The sequence below is a fragment of the Numenius arquata genome, chromosome 3 (genome assembly GCF_964106895.1).
Source record: "Numenius arquata chromosome 3, bNumArq3.hap1.1, whole genome shotgun sequence".
Lineage (NCBI taxonomy): Eukaryota > Metazoa > Chordata > Aves > Charadriiformes > Scolopacidae > Numenius > Numenius arquata.
The window spans coordinates 43894846-43902001 of record NC_133578.1 but is presented as its reverse complement, the minus strand read 5'-3'; the positions used below and the strand labels follow the sequence as shown (position 1 = coordinate 43902001).

The following is a 7156-nucleotide window of genomic DNA, read 5'->3' as shown; positions in this document are numbered from 1 at the left end:
GGTCTTGCTTCCTCGCAGCCCCTGTGTGGTCCTGGCCCAGGAGTCCACGGCTTCGCTGTGGCTCCAGGGCAGCGTGGGAGAAGTCGGGGCGGCAGCAAAAGTCCCGACGAAGGTGGGATTCGAACCCACGCGTGCAGAGCACAATGGATTAGCAGTCCATCGCCTTCACCACTCGGCCACCTCGTCTCGCTCTCTGTTGTTTCCCGGCCCCTCCCCTCCCGAGTTGGAGCCCCAGAGAGGGCAGCGTTATCTGCCGCCCCGCCTGGCGAGGGGAGCCGGCCTTTCTGCAGGGCCGCCCCGCCGCGACGGGGAGGAGCGGGCCCGCAGGCGCGGGTTGTGGAGAGGACGAGGCCGGGCCACCGCCGAGCCCGGGCTGCGCTGGGCAGCAAGACTCTGGCTCGGCCCCCACTCCCAGCCGGGCGGGGCGGCAAAACGCTGCCCTCTCTGAGGCTTGAACTCAGGACCTTCAGATTATGAGACTGACGCGCTGCCGGCTGCGCTAAGAGGGCTGCTTGAAACAAAGCTTCTCCCGGGCATTAAAGGAAAGGACGGGCGGCGGTGGCGGCCGGCGCTCAGCGCGGCGCTGGGCCCGTGGCGGGGCGGGCGGGGCAGCGGCAGCCTGTCAGCGGGGCCCCGCCCCAGCTAGCGAAGGGGGGGGGAGGAAGGGGGGGGGGGGGGAGGAAGGGAGGGGGCCGCCCGCGGCGCGGGGCAGGACGAGGTGGCCGAGTGGTGAAGGCGATGGACTGCTAATCCATTGTGCTCTGCACGCGTGGGTTCGAATCCCACCCTCGTCGGGACTTTTGCTGCAGCGCGGCGGGTGCTGGGGACAGCTCGGGTTGGCGCGTCCTGCGGCCGCCTGGCTTAAGCTCTTGCACAGGGGGCACTGTGGACTCGACTCCCAGTGGTGCCTGAGCCCCGGGGGTACCTAGTGCCTGGTCCACCATGGCAACTGCATCCTCCCAAGGGTAGCCAGTTTGCCTGCAGTAGCGTTTGACTTTGGTAGGAGGACACGGAGAAGCCCAGGCAAGAATTCTGAAGAAGCATCTAAAAGGGCAGCCAGCTCCTGGCATGGAGGTGGCTGGGAGTCTCAGAGGCTCGTGGAAAACAAACTCAGAAATCCTTAAAACAGCTATTACTACAGAAAGTAGCTGTTAAGCAGTTAAGAAGATAACCCTCTGAAAGAGGAGGGTGCAAGTGGAAAGCAAACTGGGACACGCGAAGTGTGAAGCCATGAAGAAATGGATACTTTGGGGAGTGAGGACAAAGAAAAGGGGAAAGGATTTCCATCAGAGATGTCAGTGAACGTGCCTGTTCATCTTAACTGCAACAAAGAGAGAAAGGGCAAGGGGCAGAGTGCAAATCCCATCTTGCACATGGTGGGAGCCCAGAGGGGGAGAGGAAGGTGCCCCAGATCCACGCCGCCCAAGTCCTGGTTGGTACCAGGATGCTCATTGGCTCTGGCCAAGCTGCCTGGAGAGGCACTGAAACAAAGAACTGGTGGATCAGCTCCCTGCACTCCATCCGGTGGGGGCATTCACCCTCTCCTGCAGCTAATCCTGGCCATCTGACAAGCCTGGGCTCCCTGGAAAAGTAACTGAGATGCTGCTAGGTCCCTCCTGCCAGCCCTGCTAGGTGTAAGAGCCCGACAGACTGGCTGCAGGCAGGGCAGCTATGCCAGGGCGACAGGTCCTGCTGCTGCTCGTGGGACTTCCAGGTGCTGCAGGGCAGGGGCAGGAGCAGGATCTGGGTGGGAGTAACGCCTTGGTCATTGCCATGTCCAGCAGGGGACCCTGGATCTGGCTGGAGATGTGCCCCTGGGGCTCCTACGCCAGTGGTATCATCTTCAAGGTGCAGCCTCTATACCACTGCCCATGGCTGGTCTAGGGACCCTGCTCCCATGGGGAGGTAACCCCCCGACCTCTGTTCCCTCAAAGGTGGAGTTGCCCCAAGGGCTGATGGAGGATGAGATGGCACTCAATGGGATGTAGCTGCGCTTCTCCCACGTGGGGGACCTCAGTGAGTCCCAGAGCTGAGTCCCACACAGCTGAGTCCCAGAGCGGCAGGAGAGCGTGCAGCCTACCTCTCTCCTCCCCATGGCTGGAGAGCCTCCTCCACAACTGCCCCCAGCTCTGAAGGGCTTGCACTCTCCTCCTCCCATATTCCCCAGCCTTGGCACCAACTGTCTTCTCTCTCCCCTGTCTAGGCCCACTGGTGCTGCCACTGAGGATGCCTGGTGGGCTTTGTGCTGTGGGTCCAGGTGCCCCAGAGTGGGCTCCTGAGTGATGAAGTGGCTGCTACTGGCACCTGCTTCACCTGCTCCAACAGACATATCCTGGAGGGGCCATGGTCCAGCTGGGGCCAGTGGGGCAGCTGGAGCCCCCAGTGCCCCAGGGTGGCATGTGGCATCCAAGATGCAGCAAGATCCTGCATGGGGGCTGGAGAGGGATGACATGACCCTGACTGATCTGTGTCTTTTGCTGCCTGTAATGAGCTCTGTAAACCCACTGCAGGACACCTAATTCCATGATCCAATTTCACAGAAGAGCTGGTGCCCAGGGTCCCCTCTGCCAGGACCACACATCCACTGAGCAGTGCCTTAGCACTGGGACCCTCTGGGGGCACCTTCCCCTCGTCCCTATAGGCTCCATCATTGCACAAGTGCTGCTGCTGGTCCCCCAGCACCTACCCCACTTCCCAGAGATGCTCCTAAGTCCTTTCTGCCCCTACCCAGACTTCCAGATATCCCCCAGCATCTCTAGGACTGTCCCTGTCCTACCCTGAAATAAGCTCTCTGTAAAAGCATGCACCCAGGCTGCACCGGGGCAGTTTTGTCATTCGGTGGGGGCAAACCGAGGCAGAGACGAAGGGAGCCATGGCCAGCCCTACCAGGACACAGGGATGCATAACCCATGGAAGGGGATAACTGAGAAGTTGCATACGCACTCTCCTCAAAGGGCAAAAGGATGGGAGGTGGTTGGCACCAGTGGAAATCCCAACGGGGCAGAAGGGTGTGGGGCCATGAAAGACCCCTACTTGAGGCAGAGACCCACTGCAGTGCCCCCAGCTTAAGGCAGAGAAGGAAACCAGCCTGCACTGGGAGTTGGACCCAGGATCCTCCTGTTTACCAGACAGGTACTTTAACCAGCTGACCCACGGCATCCACCTGCCCTGAGCCAGGAGGTGCCCCACAGCCATGGAGCATGCCATGGCCACAACCCCTGCCCATCCCCTGTCCTCATCCTGCTGCCACCCCAACACCGGGGTCATCCTGCAGAACCAATGGGCCTGGGCATGGGCTTGGCACCGTGGAGACAGGGAACAGTCCTGTGTGTCATGCTAAGCTCAAAGCCCTGGCAACCGTGGGGTGCCTCACAGTTAAAAATGATAAAAGTCAATGGCTGGGTCTCAAACGAGCTCTGTGCTGGCTGGGTGGGAGTGGAGTGGTGGGTGTCCGAAAGGAGGGCTTGTCCAGGAGTTGAACCTGGGACCTCTCACATACCCCCAGACCACCAAGCCATGATGTGCAGCTGCCTGGGCACCCCCAGCCCTGCCGTCAGGCCCTGGGGAGCAGAGTGGGGCTGAGGGGGGGTGTGGGGATGCACTGGCCTCTCCAGAGACTTTCCTACTTCCCAGGAAAACACAGAATGTTCCCAGGGAACGACGGCTTGGGCAGGGGGCAAGTGTCCCCTGTGGACGCAAAGAGTCGGGGCTGTGATGGCCGAGGGGTGAAGGCGTTGGACTCGAAATCCAATAGGGTTTCCCTGCGCAGGTTCGAATCCTGCTCACAGCGAGAGATTTTACCTGCTGCTGTGTGAGCCGAGAGGGGCGAGAGACTGGAGTCCACAGCCCCAGCCCTGCACCTCCCCGTGGGGCAGGTTTTGCACCAGGTAAACCTGTACCCTGGATGAGTGAAGTAACGGATCACTTGTCCTGAGGCAAGGTGTAAATCCTCCCCTCTGAGATTTGACTACTGAGAGAGGGCTGGGGACCTGCAGCAGAGCCATGGGGTGGCAACTGTGGGTTTATCTGCAGTTCCTTTTACCGGTGCATCTGTGGGCCTCGTGAGACCGACATCGAACTGAGCCAAGGGCTGAGAGTCCAAGGGGTACAGCTGGGGAGCCTGGTGCAAGTTTGGGGTATGGTCCCAGTTTCAGACGCGGGAGGACCTGGGTCCAACTCCCAGAGGAGTTCTCCCTTTGGGAAAAGCCTGCCCTCATTCGGGGTCAGCTGTTGGCTTTTACCTCCTCCTTCTCCCTGACAGGCACCGCAGCTTTGGGTGCAGGGCAGGGCGAATAGGGCAGCTCCCTCTCTAGGGTGTCCTGGCATAGGGTTTGGACACCCACTATGCCCACCATGCACTACTGTTGTCCCCCCAGTCCTTTCTGCACACAGGCAGTCCCAGGGCCTGGAGGGCTCTGCCAGCCCTGCAGACAGCAGGGAGGGGGCTTTGGGGAGGCAAAAGTACATGGAGATGCTGGGGGTTGAACCCAGGGCCTCTTACATGCAAAGCAAGCGCTCTCCCACTGAGCTACATCCCCCATGCTTGGGTAGAACTGTGCCCGGGGTCCCCACTGACCCCCATGGACCAGCTGTCCCCGCGACAATTATGTGCTGTGGCCACCTCTGAATGTTGGCCCCACATCCCAGGCACAGTATGATGTGCTCCATATCTGCTCCAGGCTGTGCCAGGAGCAAAAGGCAGCAACAGCCACCCTCACCAACCCCCAAAATTGTGGGGCAGAGATGGTGGGGGTGCATTGAGGTGCACCCGGGCTTGTTGTTCTAAGGGTATGATTCTCGCTTTGTGTGTGGGAAGTCCTGGGTTCAACTCCCGGAAGAGCCCTCCTTTGGGGCATCTACCTTTCTTGGCTGATGCGTGGGACCATGGCATAACCAGGGCACAATGAGGGCAGTGTTGCCTGGCACAGAGGGATTGGTACCATGCCCTGGCTGGGCACATCCCTGTGAGCAGGATGGACCCTCCCAAGATCTGGCAGTGCATGACCCAAGGTTCTGTTTTTGGGGTGAGGGTCCTTGGGACAGAGCAGGATGGGCAGTGGGACAGGAGTGGAGGGAAAGGGGACTTGCTGTCTCATTAAGAGTTTAAGTCTGATATGTGGCTGAGGGAAGCCCTCCTGTTGAGTCACAAGGTTCAGAAAGGGCCCTTTTGCTTTCTAAACTCCTTCTCAGAGAGGAGTCTGCGTGCGGCTAGGTCCAGTCTTAGTCCCAGACTTGGTCAATGGTTTATGTCTAAAGGATTATATACATTAGCCACTCAATCAGAGTCAACATTTGCCTGTTTCAGAGCCTTGCCAAGGACTTTCACTGAGACAGTTTTGCAAAATTGAAAAGATAAATTATTTATTAAGGCAACAGATATAAGAAATTCAGAATTGCTGTTGATAAATACACTTACTGCAGAAATCGAGCTTGAGTTAATAGTTCAGCACTTTTGTTAACAATATTTTTCCGGGTAACATCTGATGTAGTCAGAGACACGAGCCTTAGCAAAGAGGTGTCCCTCCTTGGGGAAGGGAGAAGTCCAGGCCCATCAACCCATCCAGTAGTTGGAACCCTCATCCTCAAAATGGAGGATTCTAAATGCCACATTTATACTTTTAGCGAAGTGGGATTAAGTAATTTATTGCATGCCAATTAACCCTTAACAAGTCTTGTGTTCAGTACAGGGGCACAGTTGCTCTCCCTCCTTTACTGAAATAACATCAGGCTGTGGGTCCTCTGCCTCACTCCAGGTGCCACTCAGTTGAGTCATCTGTCCCAGTCTTCGAAAGAGAAGGCAGGTATGCGGCTCTCGCTCAGTCGCGGGTGCTTATCAGTACTTACCAGTGCTAGATAATTATGTAGCTTAACTTGTCTCAAATCAGATTTTCAATGATGGTATTCCAACACAGACAAACCTGGTAATTTCCCACACTTGCCCAGGCCCCTTCCCAGAACCTTACACAGGGGATGTAGCTCAGCGGGAGAGCGCTTGCTTTGCATTTAAGAGACCATGGGTCCAACCCCCGGTATCTTCATATTCTTTTTCCCCCTGAAACCCGTTTTCTCTCAGGACATCGCTGGAGGACACTTCCCTGTAGTGCCTGCCCTGTGGCAAGGCTCTCTGCTGCACCTGGATTTTTTCTCAGCCGTGGGTAAATACCCCAGAGTGTTCCCTTTTCCCAAACCTTGCACATGTGGATACTGGGGCTCTCAGGGAGTACTGGGACGGTGCAGAAGGCCCCACACCAGGCTGGAGGGTATTTTCTCCCCAGCAGACCTCAGGGTAAATCTGGGGTGTCCCCGTGTAGGAAGGGAATGCCAGGGGCTGTGATGGCCGAGGGGTGAAGGCGTTGGACTTGAAATCCAATAGGGTTTCCCTGCGCAGGTTCGAATCCTGCTCACAGCGAGAGATTTTACCAACAGCCGGGTGGGTTTGGTGGGCCAGGGCAGCCTCACCCTGTGGGGAGCGATGGCTGCAGAGCCATACCAGGGAATTCTCCGGCACTGGTGGCCCAGTGGGACCCTGCGCTCAATTCCCACCAGAGTTATCCTATTAGGCATGGCTGGTGTGATGTAGGCTCAAAAGCTTGGCCATGTTCTGTCTGCTAAGGTGGTCTCACCATTGCTGACAGCAAGGTCCTGCCCCGTGGGTAAAGAGACACACACAACTCAGGCATGGCCATAATCGGCTGGCAGGGATGACAGAGCAGAGCCCTGCTGCTACCTCATCCCTGGTGGGCAGCTCTGCCTGGGGAACACGGTGCAAGACATGCATGCAGGAAATCTCCTTTGGGAAGATGACTTTTCCAGAGGCAGAAGTGGAGTTTATCACCACTACCTCTTGGAGGGGATGGGTTTAAGGAGACAAAAGCTGGAGATTCTGGGGATGGAACCCAGGGCTTCTTGCAAGGCAAGCACTGAGCTACACCTGGGGCGGTTGGATTGGGGCTACAGTCTGGGGCTGCTTGCACCCGGGGGTCCTGTTGGCTGCCCTGGCACTCTTGACCCATGGCTTTTGGGGCCAGGGAAGTTACAGCCTACGGCTATGTCCAGGTGTCAGCCCTTCAGCCAGGGCAGAGCAAGGGGGGCCTCCCACCTGTGAACATCCATCAGGGCCAAGGAAAGCTTCCTAAGGTCCCATCTCAGCCCAACC

At 57.9% G+C, this 7156-nt stretch overlaps 6 non-coding genes across 6 annotated transcripts; 3 read left to right on the top strand and 3 right to left on the bottom strand.

The window, feature by feature from the left end:
• Nucleotides 1-104: 104 nt before the first annotated feature.
• TRNAS-GCU (transfer RNA serine (anticodon GCU)) lies at nucleotides 105-186 on the bottom strand. Its single transcript has one exon. It is a non-coding gene; the product is annotated as a tRNA-Ser (tRNA).
• Nucleotides 187-436: 250 nt separating this feature from the next.
• Nucleotides 437-509, bottom strand: TRNAM-CAU (transfer RNA methionine (anticodon CAU)). Its single transcript has one exon. It is a non-coding gene; the product is annotated as a tRNA-Met (tRNA).
• Nucleotides 510-712: 203 nt separating this feature from the next.
• TRNAS-GCU (transfer RNA serine (anticodon GCU)) lies at nucleotides 713-794 on the top strand. Its single transcript has one exon. It is a non-coding gene; the product is annotated as a tRNA-Ser (tRNA).
• Nucleotides 795-3708: 2914 nt separating this feature from the next.
• TRNAS-CGA (transfer RNA serine (anticodon CGA)) lies at nucleotides 3709-3790 on the top strand. The gene has a single exon. It is a non-coding gene; the product is annotated as a tRNA-Ser (tRNA).
• Nucleotides 3791-4466: 676 nt separating this feature from the next.
• TRNAA-UGC (transfer RNA alanine (anticodon UGC)) lies at nucleotides 4467-4538 on the bottom strand. The gene has a single exon. It is a non-coding gene; the product is annotated as a tRNA-Ala (tRNA).
• Nucleotides 4539-6327: 1789 nt separating this feature from the next.
• On the top strand, nucleotides 6328-6409 carry TRNAS-UGA (transfer RNA serine (anticodon UGA)). Its single transcript has one exon. It is a non-coding gene; the product is annotated as a tRNA-Ser (tRNA).
• Nucleotides 6410-7156: the final 747 nt, after the last annotated feature.